The following is a 12,967-nucleotide window of genomic DNA, read 5'->3' as shown; positions in this document are numbered from 1 at the left end:
CTCCAAATAGATGGTGTGTAATTACGATATCATACTACTATGAAGATATGTGGAGATTCACATTCGTCACAATAATGTCGAAAAATATTGACCCCGACTCAATTTTTTTCACCGCGTTCTTCAAATTAGGGTTTCAGCTTTAAGCTCATAGATACAGGGCTACAGGCTCTATACCTTCGAAACTTAATTCCTACTACTATTTCCTATGTAAATATCACGATATTAGAAAGAGAAAATAGCTTTTCGGAGCTGCCCTAAAACATGGAAGAAAAACTGCCGTCGAAAATTGGTCGGGAACGAAACCGCTTATGGGTATACTGGCTATTGATCATACATGTTAAAATTATCAAATTTGAACATATATCACAATAATGTCGAAAAATATTGACCCCAATTTCTCCTTCTAACCCAAAATTTTTAAATCTCCTCCAATAATAAAAATGATTTTAAAATTGGATCAAACCATTTATTTCCAACCATTAATATTTTCAAAAAAAAAAAAAAAAAAACAACAAAGACCCAAAAATGAATATTGTTATTAGTTAGATTTTCTTTCAACATTTTAGGCATAGTCATTTTCTTATATATATCTTCCATTTTCAACCTCTTTCAATTGCAATATTCTAAAAGCAATCACTAAAAATGGCTTATGGATATGCATCTTCCATTGCTCTTAGATTGGTTCTCTTCGTCTTTGCAATCTTCCTCTTTTCTTCGTTCGGTAAGTTTTTTCTCATCGTTTCATAATCATTTAGTTTTTTTAAGTAAAAAACGATCGTACATACTTTAATTTATGTTCTTGGAAAGAACTCCAAACATAAACAACAAAACAGATTTTGTGTTGTTTTAAAAATCGAAACATTTTCAACAATTGAAAAATAAGAAACGAAAACGTTATCAATTAGTTGATCTGTTATTCAAATCGGAAAACAAGAAACAAGAAGTAATTACCGAACGATATCGATCGGATCGTGGTTGAAATGTATTGTATTTTTGCAGGAATGGCGGGATATGAGTGCAGGAGCAAGTGTGAGGACGGGCCAAATTGTGATGAGTTCTGCAAAAGAATTGGGTTCTTGGGAGGGAAATGCTTTCCTCCCCTCTTTCAATTCTGTCGCTGCCAAAAGTGATAGAATTACAAAATTGAGCACAGCCTTTGATAATAATAATATTGAATTCAGATGGTTTTTCGAGCCTGTTCGGTTGAGACACTTTTTATTCACGTCATGGTTTAGCAAATAAAGACGTAATGTTATGGATACCTGGTCTAAATTAATAAAAGTAAAGTTGTACTTTGTCTAAAAAATACTCCAAGCTAAACTTTCTACAATCGTCCTAAATTTAATTTCAAGAAATTAAATTAAAAACATAATTTCGGTTAGTTTTGGATGACAAACGTTAGTATTTTGTTTCATACATAATCATGAACTTAATTAGGCTTCATTAATACTGTTCATTTTTTTAAAAAATTTAAAATGCCTTTACCATAGGAGTAATGTTAACAACTTAACCTTTATCCTAAAAAGTTTTTACTGAGTAGATGAAAACCGTTTATCTACACCTCATAAATTATCTCGATCTTCAATTTTTATGGTAGGAATGATAAAAAAATAATAAATAAAATATATATATTCTTTTTATTATAAACGTTTTAGAGTGTTAATGAAACTAGGACGAGATTGTTTTTATGTGTTCTAATTTTTGTGGGCTACATTTATTTTGTAGGAAGACCCTTAATATTAGGGATATTAAGGATGTAGATGAGCCCAACTGGGCCTTTTAGACCAACTCCATATTCAAGTTGGTTAGATTGGTAATCCAAGTAACCCCAAATTGTTTGGTAGTCCAACTCAACCCAACTCTCTATTTCCGAAATAGGTCGTATGACTAGTTACTATGATTGGTTGGTTGGTCGTGTGACTGAGCCTGAGAGCAGGAGTAGCGCGCAACTGTAAGCAGCGAGCGCTGGCAGGAGGCAGCTTGCGGATGAGCAAGATCGAAAGTAGCGACAGTGTTGAAAGAATAAAAAGAAAACCCTAAAGTGGAAGGCTGAAGCTTAAAGTATTGGTCCCGACTTGGTTTGTTACAATTTTATACTTGCAAAATTAGTTTTAGTTGTTGACGGCTCCCATGTATCCAAACGATAGAAATATACTATTGTTATATTGGAATGAGTGACCACATATCACGTACTTACCATTTGTATGGACTTTTAATTTTAAAGCTATGAACAAAGGTGAGTTTGGATCTTTTGTATTCTTGTCATAAAGGAAGGTAATTATGGACCTATTTGGTAACACATTCTCATTTATTGTTTATAATAAAAATAAAATGGGATTGATAATGGGTTATTTCTTTTAACTGAACGAGTTATTGTTCTCTAAAATTTTGAATTAAAAAAGTAAAAGTATGTTATGGAAGTTGATTTTATATTATGTCGGTAAGGGTCCTTCACCTAGTCTAATTTTTATAGTTTCTCGGGACTAGCCCAACCGGACTTTATCTGGTCATCATATCTCATCACTCGGCTCCTCAAACCATATTTATTCGTAAGAGTTCCGTACATAATCCTAAAGTTATAGTTTCTTGTTTTTTAATTTATTTTTAAGAAAGTAATAAACCTTTAAATTGTTATTTTACCATCTATGATAGGTTGCAACATGACTTAATATGGTATGCTCGTATTTTCCAACTCTAATATCATTTCTTAATGTAAATGTTTATATTATTACCTTATCGTATATGACACATTTTAAAGCGTCTTTTATATCATATCTTTGTATTATCCTTTCCTTATATAATTCGAAACGTTTTCTGTTAATTTCTCTCAAAGTTAGGAAAAATAAATGGAATGTTTGTACTGACTTTGTGGTTTCGTTAAACCTTACACAAGGTTCTTTTCCACTCATCGAACATAATTTATGCAGAAGCTAAGATTTGTTCAATCATACATGTAACCTGTATATGTATATGTTTACTCGATAGCAACTCTAACCGACTTGCCTCTAATCTAGGCTACGTTCTAAGACTCGACCTTACTATTACTACAGGCCAAAATCCTTCAAATGCAATATTTTATCTCATATACTTGTTTCGATAATCAATCACGACCAAAATAAGTTAACAATTCTTAATATCATAATTCATGTCGTAGTTTATAGTTCACTTATACTATAATCATATCTAGCTTCAAAAAAAAAAAAAAAACAAAACAAAAAACAAAAAACAAAAAACAAAAAAAAAACAAAAGTACCCATAAGAACAACATAACAAAACATTAATTTATTTCAAAATTAAAATCCAACCTTACCACTTATAGCAAATATCATAATGATTGGTTTTATAGTTGAACATACACACATTTTGCTCACTCACAAACCACGAACAAAGAACATTTTCGCAATTCTTTCTATCTCTCTTATCTTTGTATATATCGAAGTAATAAGACGAGCCAGGCCATTGGAAGGAACAGTAAAACAATGTTGAGCCCCATAAGTTTGGGTGAAAGCTGAAGTCGTAGCGGGCCCAAGGTGTTAGCTTGTGGACTCCCAAGTCATCATCGCCTGATTTGCAGTGAACAGTGAGCTGATTTTGAACTTTCAAAGCATTTGTTATCTTGACCGTAATCTCTGGGTTTTGGAAGATTGATCCTTCGAGGGTAGTAAATTGGTTAGCGAAGAACAATGAAATTAAGAGAGGAAGTGCCAGAGTTGAAAATAAACTCATTTTTTTTTGAAATGAGAGAGATATAAGCACATTTGTGCTTGGTTTATTTCACTTTTATAGTTGATAAATAGTGTAATGGAAGACAAAAGTGGAATTGTATGTTTAAGACGTTTCAATACTCCTATTCTTGCCCTAAATGATGAGATGTATCAATCATTGGATAACATTTTCACTCATTGTTTATTGTTTCTAGAGATGTCTATAATGCCGGTGGTGGGGAAGCTTTCTCGATTTTTGTTATTTTTTTTATTCTTGCAAAATCCTTCGTTTGTTTTCGTGGGGATCAAAGAGATTATTTTCCATGGAGATCGGGTGCAAAATCCTCTGATTATTTTTGCGGGTATGAGCGAGAGGATTCTCCATGGAGATCTTCTTAGAAATCCTCCATTTTTTTTTTATATGTGATTAGACAGAAGATTCCTCATGGAGATCAGATTTAGACAAGGAATTTCTTTTCAAATAAGTTTTTACTAAAAAAAATCACTTTTTAATATAGTTACTATTAGAAAAATGTATAAAATCATAATAAATTTAATAATAATTCTTATTGGACATTTAAATGTTATACGATGGAGATGCAGTAAGAACATAGCATATAGAGTGTAACGATCTAAGCCTATTGCTAGTTGATATTGTCGTCTTTGTACTTTTCGTTACTAGCTTCCCCTCAAGTTATTTAAAACGTGTCAGCTAGGGAGAGGTTTCCAAACCGTTATAAAGAATGTTTCGTTCTCCTGTTTCCACAACATTTAAAGAATCTTTCATTCTCGTCCCCAACTCATGTGGGATCTCAACATCCACCCCCTTTTAAAAAAATAATAAATAAAAAATATATTTTTTATTTATTATAAACGGTTTAAAGTATTAATGTTACTTTTAAATTTCGTATGTACAATAGTATTTTCAAACTTTTTAAAAAAATTGAAGGGTATTAATGATACAATTAAAAACTTTATATGTCCCCATTTCAATTATTTGATTCTAATTAAGTTGAAACATGAGTGGATTTATGTAAGTGATGAGAAATTAAAAACTTCTAAAAGGGTTCGGGTTCCATCTAGGTCAATTATTTGTTCCGAGCACGTGCGTGCACCCATCGTCGCCTTGATCATGCTGCCCCGCATGCGTTAAATGTAATTTGTGTGCATTGCATGTCGGTTGCGATCATACTAGTACTAATGCACCAAATCCCATCAAAACTCTGCAGGTAAGCGTGCTTGCACGAGGGTAGTACCAAGTTGGGTGACCACTTGGGAAGTCCTCGTGTGGCACCCCTTTTTTATTTGCTCGTTATTTCACTTTCTCTCCGTTCTTTTCTTCCTTTCTTTACAAATGGCAATCTCTCCCACTCGCACGCTCACGCCCATCGCATTTCTTCTCATCGACGTGCCCGTGCGGGCCCCGTCGACCGTTCCAGGCATGTGCGTGCACCCATCGTTGCCTCGATCATGCCGCCCCATGTCACGGTCATGCTCGTCCAAGGCATGTTGCCCATGGGCCCATGCCCATGACAAACCCAACCCTTCATGTCTTTTCATATTCTAGTGTTTTACTTTTGTATTTCTAGGAAGTATGAAGTTAAATATCATGTCTAGGCCTGTCAAACATGAAATGCCTTAGAATGTACTATAGGGGGATACGACTAGTTGTCAACTTCTCCCTACCCAAGGTTATATACTGTAAGCCGTTGTTATTTCTCTCTTGTTTGCTTATATAACGTCTCTTTCAAAAATCTCTCTTTCGAAAATCTCTCTCTGCCCTCGTTTTCTAAAACCTTCTCTTAAAACTGAGGCCAGAGGCTCGAGCATACGTCGCTTGGCCGTAGGCGATGTAAGAACGAATTGGCTTAGCTCACTTGTCGTTGGAAAGTGAGTGCCGCACAATTGGAAATTTGCTGCCATTAAAAGTGCGATTGTGACAAGTGGTATCAGAGCTTTGTAAGCTCCGTGAAATAGCAAAGACTAAAAACATGTCGACGAAAAAGTCAACACCTAAATCACAAGCTGACCGGCTTACTTTAATAGAGGAGGAAATGCTGTTCCTCAAAGAAGTCCCTGACACCATCCGCTTCCTGGAAGCACGGGTGAAAAAATTGAGTGGAAAAGTCGTAGAGATCGACGCAATGGGTAACCGCCTGGATGGGTTGCCAATCGCAGAACTGATGTTTCGAGTGACCTCACTCGAAGAAAAAGTTACTCCTACGAGTAGCGCAAGACCGCCTGGTAGCCCCGATAGCTCTGTCGCGCACAAGGAGGGACGTGGCGAAGAGTTCGACGTGCTACAAAATACAATGATGAGTTTGTTCAATGGATTAGCTGACGAATTCAGAACAACGATCGATGACATCCAAGAAAAGATGTTTGCCATGAGAACCCGAATCGAGGTGACCATGAAAGCCGTGGAGAACGTCTCGGCTGGGCAAACTAATACAGGATCCAACAAACTGAAGTTTCCAGACCCTAAACCTTTCAAAGGGAACCGGGATGCCAAAGAGTTGGAGAACTTCATCTTTGATGTCGAACAGTACTTCAAAGCCACACCGGCTTGTACCGACGACATAAAGGTGACAGTAGCCTCGATGTATCTCATAGACGACGCCAAACTTTGGTGGCGTACGAAGGTACAAGACATTGAGAATGGATTGTGCACCATAGACTCGTGGGAAGACCTCAAGAGAGAGTTGAGGGACCAGTTCCTCCCTGAAAACGTAGACCATCTAGCAATGGAAAAACTAATAGCCCTAAAGCAAACTGGAAGCATAAGGGACTACGTCAGACAATTTTCGACCCTGAAGCTAGATATCAAGGGCACATCAGAGAAGGACAAGGTGTTCTTCTTTATAAATGGGTTACAACCATGGGCCAAAACAAAAGTACACGAGAAAAAGGTCCAAGACATAGTTACCACAATTGCTAGCACCGAGAGACTCCCAAACAATGGGAACAAGGCGAGTTACCAAAGAAAAACAACACAGGCCCCAAACACTGGGGGCAAAACATATAAGCCGCCAGGTTATCGAAATGGAAGCCCCAACAGGCCAAACAGAGGTAAGACAGACCAAGCGGGTGGACAGATAGACCTCCTCAGAACAACCAAGCGGGGACATCTCGAGGACCTTACCTTCAAAGGAACCACCCGACGACACCTTTACAATGCATATTGTGTAAAGGCCCCCACAAAGTGTCCTACTGTCCTCATCGGGCCTCTCTCACTGCACTCCAAGTGTCCATTCAAGAGAGCAACGACACAAGAGTCGAGACTATGCTAGACAAGAAGGAAGATCAAGACAACCCCCGAATGGACGCGCTCAAATTCTTGTCAGCCCTCTAACGGAAGGTCGACCCAAAGGAGATAATAGAGAAAGGGCTCATGTTTGTGGATGCGACAATAAACTCTCGACCGAGCAAGAGCACTTTGATAGACTCAGGAGTGACTCACAACTTCATCGCCGATAAGAAGCCCGAAGATTGGGACTCACCATAGGAAAAGACCCTGGAAGAATGAAAGGTGTCAACTTTGAGGCCTTGACTATTGTGGGAGTTTCCAAAAGTGTCCGTTTCAAATTAGGGGCTTGGACAGGAGAGCTGGACCTTGTCGAAGTTTGCATGGATGACTTTGACGTGGTACTTGAGATGGAGTTCCTTCTAGAACACAAAGTTACCCAATGCCACTGGTGAAGTGCTTGGTGATCACCGACCGCAATCCCACAGTAATACCTGCAAGCATCAAGCAACCAGGTAATCTTAGAATGATCTCGACCATACAATTGAAAAGAGGACTCGCACGAGAGGAACCTACATTTATGGCTATACCAATGATGAAAGAAGTGACCACTGAGGAAACTATCCCAGACGAAATCAAGGAGGTACTAAACAGTTATGCTGACATAATGCTAGAGAGCCTACCACAAACATTACCACCCCGTCGAGGCATTGATCACGAAATTGAACTCCTTCTCAAGGTTAAACCCTCAGCGAAGAACGCATACCGGATGGCTCCCCCTGAGCTAGCCGAATTAAGGAAACAACTAGATGAGTTGTTGACGGCAAGATTCATCCGCCTGGCAAAAGTACCTTACGGAGCCCCCATACTATTTCAGAAAAAGAAGGATGGGACATTGTGTTGACTCTGGCAATCCGGAGGAAAATGTCGACGAAAAATTGGCCGAAGGTTTCTTCGAAAGAAAAAATAGCGGAAGTAAAAGGAGAGAGGGAGAGAGATTCGCTAAGATTTGTTGAACACTCGATGTTTTATTTCTCTTCAGTTGAATCGTTTAAATAACAAATCTAATTTACAAAAATAGAAAAACTAATTACAAAAATAGAAAAGTGGCTAAGACTTCACCTAAGTTGATTGGGCCGCCTCTAACCCAATAACCTTGCCACTGGGTTCAGACTTCACCTAAGTTGATTGGGCCGCCTCTAACCCAATAACCTTGCCACTGGGTTCCGCCCCGCAGTTGATTGGGACACATTCTAACCTTGCCACTGGGTTCCGCCCCGCAGTTGATTGGGACACATTCTAACCTTGCCACTGGGTTCCGCCCCGCAGTTGATTGGGACACATTCTAACCTTGCCACTGGGTTCCGCCCCGCAGTTGATTGGGACACATTCTAACCTTGCCACTGGGTTCCGCCCCGCAGTTGATTGGGACACATTCTAACCTTGCCACTGGGTTCCGCCCCGCAGTTGATTGGGACACATTCTAACCTTGCCACTGGGTTCCGCCCCGCAGTTGATTGGGACACATTCTAACCTTGCCACTGGGTTCCGCCCCGCAGTTGATTGGGACATTCTAACCTTGCCACTGGGTTCCGCCCCGCAGTTGATTGGGACATTCTAACCTTGCCACTGGGTTCCGCCCCGCAGTTGATTGGGACATTCTAACCTTGCCACTGGGTTCCGCCCCGCAGTTGATTGGGACATTCTAACCTTGCCACTGGGTTCCGCCCCGCAGTTGATTGGGACATTCTAACCTTGCCACTGGGTTCCGCCCCGCAGTTGATTGGGACATTCTAACCTTGCCACTGGGTTCCGCCCCGCAGTTGATTGGGACATTCTAACCTTGCCACTGGGTTCCGCCCCGCAGTTGATTGGGACATTCTAACCTTGCCACTGGGTTCCGCCCCGCAGTTGATTCCCATTCTAACCTTGCCACTGGCGTAAATACCTCAATAATCTCCGGCTACATTTGAGCAAGAGACGAAGCAATATCTTACATTTGAGCAAGAGACGAACGGATTCTAACCTTGCCACTGGCGTAAATACCTCAATAATCCCCATCTTTCGTTTACACCCCAGCCACCTCAATAATCCCCATCTTTCGCGCGCGTGCGCCCGTGGGACATCCATGGCTTCTTACCGCCTTTGGAGCTGGAGGAGGGCCCGTGGCTATCGACAGCTGAAGAGGTATTCTTCTTCCGTGCCACTGGGTTCCGCCCCGCAGTTGATTGGGACATTCTAACCTTGCCACTGGCCCCGCAGTTGATTGGGACATTCTAACCTTGCCACTGGGTTCCGCCCCGCAGTTGATTCCCATTCTAACCTTGCCACTGGCGTAAATACCTCAATAATCTCCGGCTACATTTGAGCAAGAGACGAAGCAATATCTTACATTTGAGCAAGAGACGAACGGATTCTAACCTTGCCACTGGCGTAAATACCTCAATAATCCCCATCTTTCGTTTACACCCCAGCCACCTCAATAATCCCCATCTTTCGCGCGCGTGCGCCCGTGGGACATCCATGGCTTCTTACCGCCTTTGGAGCTGGAGGAGGGCCCGTGGCTATCGACAGCTGAAGAGGTATTCTTCTTCCGCTGCTCGACGTTACGTAGCAATCTTCTGGTCACCTCTTCCAATGTCAACATTGTGTTTTGAACGATGGCGGTCGATGCCCGTCATCACGGCGTCGGCCTCTTCGTGGCGGCGAGGGAGATGTTGGCACATGGCGACGGCGTGGATGAGTGAGTGAGCCTGCCTGAGATGGACCCCACCCCACGATGTGTGTGTTTTCATGCTTTGCATTTTCTTCAACTCGAACCTAAGACCTGTGTGTTGTTAGGTCGACTCTCTAACTACTTGAGCTATTCAACTTGATTGTTGATGAGATTGGCTCTTCTGTAATGGTATACTACCGATCGCTTCAACGAGGCTCTGATACCACTTGTTGACTCTGGCAATCCGGAGGAAAATGTCGACGAAAAATTGGCCGAAGGTTTCTTTGAAAGAAAAAATAGCGGAAGTAAAATGAGAGAGGGAGAGAGATTCGCTGAAGCCTCGATGTTTTATTTCTCTTCAGTTGAATCGTTTAAATAACAAATCTAATTTACAAAAATAGAAAAACTAATTACAAAAATAGAAAAGTGGTGAACACTTCGCCCAAGTTGGCCAAAAAAAATGGCAACTAGAATTACGCTCTTCCATTCCCGTAAATTCAGAAGTTTTGAGATAAAAACAACCTAACTAAATAAGGCACATAGCTTTTATTTAACACGTTGCGTCTGTGCATAGATTATAGAGACTTAAACAAGGTGACGGTATGCAACAAATACCCACTACCGATAATATCCAACTTGTTCGACCAACTTCACGGGGCCAAATACTTCACGAAGTTGGACTTACAATCAGGGTACTACCAAGTACATATTGCCAAGGGGGACGAGTCCAAGATGACGTCGACGTGTCCGCGCGGGCCCCGCCGACCGTTTCGAGCACGTGCGTGCACCCACCGTCGCCTCGAGCATGCCGCCCCGCATGCGTTAAATGCAATTTGTGCGCATTGCATGTCGGGTGCGATCATACCAGCACTAATGCACCGGATCCCATCAGAACTCCGCAGTCAAGCGTGCTTGGGCGAGAGTAGTACTAAATTGGGTGACCACTTGGGAAGTCCTCGTGTTGCACCCCTTTTCTATTTTTTATTTCTTATTTCTTTTGCTCGTTATTTCAATTTCTCCCCGTTCTTTTCTTCCTTTCTTTACAAATGGCAACCTCCCCCGCTCGCACGCTCACGCCCATCGCGTTTCTTCTCCCCAACGTGTCCGCGCGGGCCCCGCCGACCGTTCCGAGCACGTGCGTGCACCCACCGTCGCCTCGATCATGCCGCCCCGCATGCGTTAAATGCAATTTGTGCGCATTCCATGTTGGGTGCGATCATACCAGCACTAATGCACCGGATCCCATCAGAACTCCGCAGTTAAGCGTGCTTGGGCGAGAGTAGTACTAAGTTGGGTGACCACTTGGGAAGTCCTCGTGTTGCACCCCCTTTTTTATTTTTTATTTCTTATTTCTTTTGCTCGTTATTTCAATTTCTCCCCGTTCTTTTCTTCCTTTCTTTACAAATGGCAACCTCCCCCGCTCGCACGCTCACGCCCATCGCGTTTCTTCTCCCCGACGTGTCCGCGCGGGCCCCGCCGACCGTTCCGAGCACGTGCGTGCACCCACCGTCGCATTGATCATGCCGCCCCGCATGCGTTAAATGCAATTTGTGCGCATTGCATGTCGGGTGCGATCATACCAGCACTAATGCACCGGATCCCATCAGAACTCCGCAGTTAAGCGTGCTTGGGCTAGAGTAGTACTAAGTTGGGTGACCACTTGGGAAGTCCTCGTGTTGCACCCCTTTTTTATTTTTTATTTCTTATTTCTTTTGCTCGTTATTTCAATTTCTCCCCGTTCTTTTCTTCCTTTCTTTACAAATGGCAACCTCCCCCGCTCGCACGCTCACGCAAATCGCGTTTCTTCTCCCCGACGTGTCCGCGCGGGCCCCGCCGACCGTTTCGAGCACGTGCGTGCACCCACCGTCGCCTCGATCATGCCGCCCCGCATGCGTTAAATGCAATTTGTGCGCATTGCATGTCGGGTGCGATCATACCAGCACTAATGCACCGGATCCAAACAGAACTCCGCAGTTAAGCGTGCTTGGGCGAGAGTAGTACTAAGTTGGGTGACCACTTGGGAAGTCCTCGTGTTGCACCCCTTTTTTATTTTTTATTTCTTATTTCTTTTGCTCGTTATTTCTATTTCTCCCCGTTCTTTTCTTCCTTTCTTTACAAATGGCAACCTCCCCCGCTCGCACGCTCACGCCCATCGCGTTACTTCTCCCCGACGTGTCCGCGCGGGCCCCGCCGACCGTTCCGAGCACGTGCGTGCACCCACCGTCGCCTCGATGATGCCGCCCCGCATGCGTTAAATGCAATTTGTGCGCATTGAATGTCGGGTGCGATCATACCAGCACTAATGCACCGGATCCCATCAGAACTCCGCAGTCAAGCGTGCTTGAGCGAGAGTAGTACTAAGTTGGGTGACCACTTGGGAAGTCCTCGTGTTGCACCCCTTTTTTATTTTTTATTTCTTATTTCTTTTGCTCGTTATTTCAATTTCTCCCCGTTCTTTTCTTCATTTCTTTACAAATGGCAACCTCCCCCGCTCGCACGCTCACGCCCATCGCGTTTCTTCTCCCTGACGTGTCCGCGCGGGCCCCGCCGACCGTTCCGAGCACGTGCGTGCACCCACCGTCGCCTCGATCATGCCGCCCCGCATGCGTTAAATGCAATTTGTGCGCATTGCATGTCAGGTGCGATCATACCAGCACTAATGCACCGGATCCCATCAGAACTCCGCAGTCAAGCGTGCTTGGGCGAGAGTAGTACTAAGTTGGGTGACCACTTGGGAAGTCCTCGTGTTGCACCCCTTTTTTATTTTTTATTTCTTATTTCTTTTGCTCGTTATTTCAATTTCTCCCCGTTCTTTTCTTCCTTTCTTTATAAATGGCAACCTCCCCCGCTCGCACGCTCACGCCCATCGCGTTTCTTCTCCCCGACGTGTCCGCGCGGGCCCCGCCGACCGTTCCGAGCACGTGCGTGCACCCACCGTCGCCTCGATCATGCCGCCCCGCATGCGTTAAATGCAATTTGTGCGCATTGCATGTCGGGTGCGATCATACCAGCACTAATGCACCGGATCCCATCAGAACTCCGCAGTCAAGCGTGCTTGGGCGAGAGTAGTACTAAGTTGGGTGACCACTTGGGAAGTCCTCGTGTTGCACCCCTTTTTTATTTTTTATTTCTTATTTCTTTTGCTCGTTATTTCAATTTCTCCCCGTTCTTTTCTTCATTTCGTTACAAATGGCAACCTCCCCCGCTCGCACGCTCACGCCCATCGCGTTTCTTCTCCCCGACGTGTCCGCGCGGGCCCCGCCGACCGTTTCGAGCACGTGCGTGCACCCACCGTCGCCTCGA

The 12,967-nt window shown here is 43.1% G+C and overlaps 1 long non-coding RNA gene, 7 other non-coding genes and 1 pseudogene across 8 annotated transcripts; all 9 read left to right on the top strand.

Annotated features, from left to right (window-relative positions):
• Positions 1-626: 626 nt before the first annotated feature.
• Positions 627-1,259, top strand: LOC147788777 (uncharacterized). Its single transcript, XR_015412205.1, has 2 exons — positions 627-721; positions 1,000-1,259. It is a non-coding gene; the product is annotated as an uncharacterized LOC147788777 (long non-coding RNA).
• A 3,623-nt stretch (positions 1,260-4,882) lies between these two features.
• On the top strand, positions 4,883-5,001 carry LOC111784692 (5S ribosomal RNA; annotated as a pseudogene).
• Positions 5,002-10,515: 5,514 nt separating this feature from the next.
• Positions 10,516-10,634, top strand: LOC147788776 (5S ribosomal RNA). The gene has a single exon (XR_015412297.1). It is a non-coding gene; the product is annotated as a 5S ribosomal RNA (ribosomal RNA).
• A 238-nt stretch (positions 10,635-10,872) lies between these two features.
• Positions 10,873-10,991, top strand: LOC147788775 (5S ribosomal RNA). Its single transcript, XR_015412950.1, has one exon. It is a non-coding gene; the product is annotated as a 5S ribosomal RNA (ribosomal RNA).
• Positions 10,992-11,230: 239 nt separating this feature from the next.
• On the top strand, positions 11,231-11,349 carry LOC147788774 (5S ribosomal RNA). The gene has a single exon (XR_015412352.1). It is a non-coding gene; the product is annotated as a 5S ribosomal RNA (ribosomal RNA).
• A 238-nt stretch (positions 11,350-11,587) lies between these two features.
• LOC147788773 (5S ribosomal RNA) lies at positions 11,588-11,706 on the top strand. Its single transcript, XR_015412549.1, has one exon. It is a non-coding gene; the product is annotated as a 5S ribosomal RNA (ribosomal RNA).
• A 238-nt stretch (positions 11,707-11,944) lies between these two features.
• LOC147788772 (5S ribosomal RNA) lies at positions 11,945-12,063 on the top strand. Its single transcript, XR_015412469.1, has one exon. It is a non-coding gene; the product is annotated as a 5S ribosomal RNA (ribosomal RNA).
• Positions 12,064-12,301: 238 nt separating this feature from the next.
• Positions 12,302-12,420, top strand: LOC147788771 (5S ribosomal RNA). The gene has a single exon (XR_015412391.1). It is a non-coding gene; the product is annotated as a 5S ribosomal RNA (ribosomal RNA).
• Positions 12,421-12,658: 238 nt separating this feature from the next.
• LOC147788770 (5S ribosomal RNA) lies at positions 12,659-12,777 on the top strand. Its single transcript, XR_015412220.1, has one exon. It is a non-coding gene; the product is annotated as a 5S ribosomal RNA (ribosomal RNA).
• Positions 12,778-12,967: the final 190 nt, after the last annotated feature.

This window comes from Cucurbita pepo, chromosome 16, assembly GCF_057944985.1.
Source record: "Cucurbita pepo subsp. pepo isolate OVF chromosome 16, ASM5794498v1, whole genome shotgun sequence".
NCBI classification, from domain to species: Eukaryota; Viridiplantae; Streptophyta; class Magnoliopsida; order Cucurbitales; family Cucurbitaceae; genus Cucurbita; species Cucurbita pepo.
This window is presented reverse-complemented; position numbering and strand designations above follow the sequence as displayed.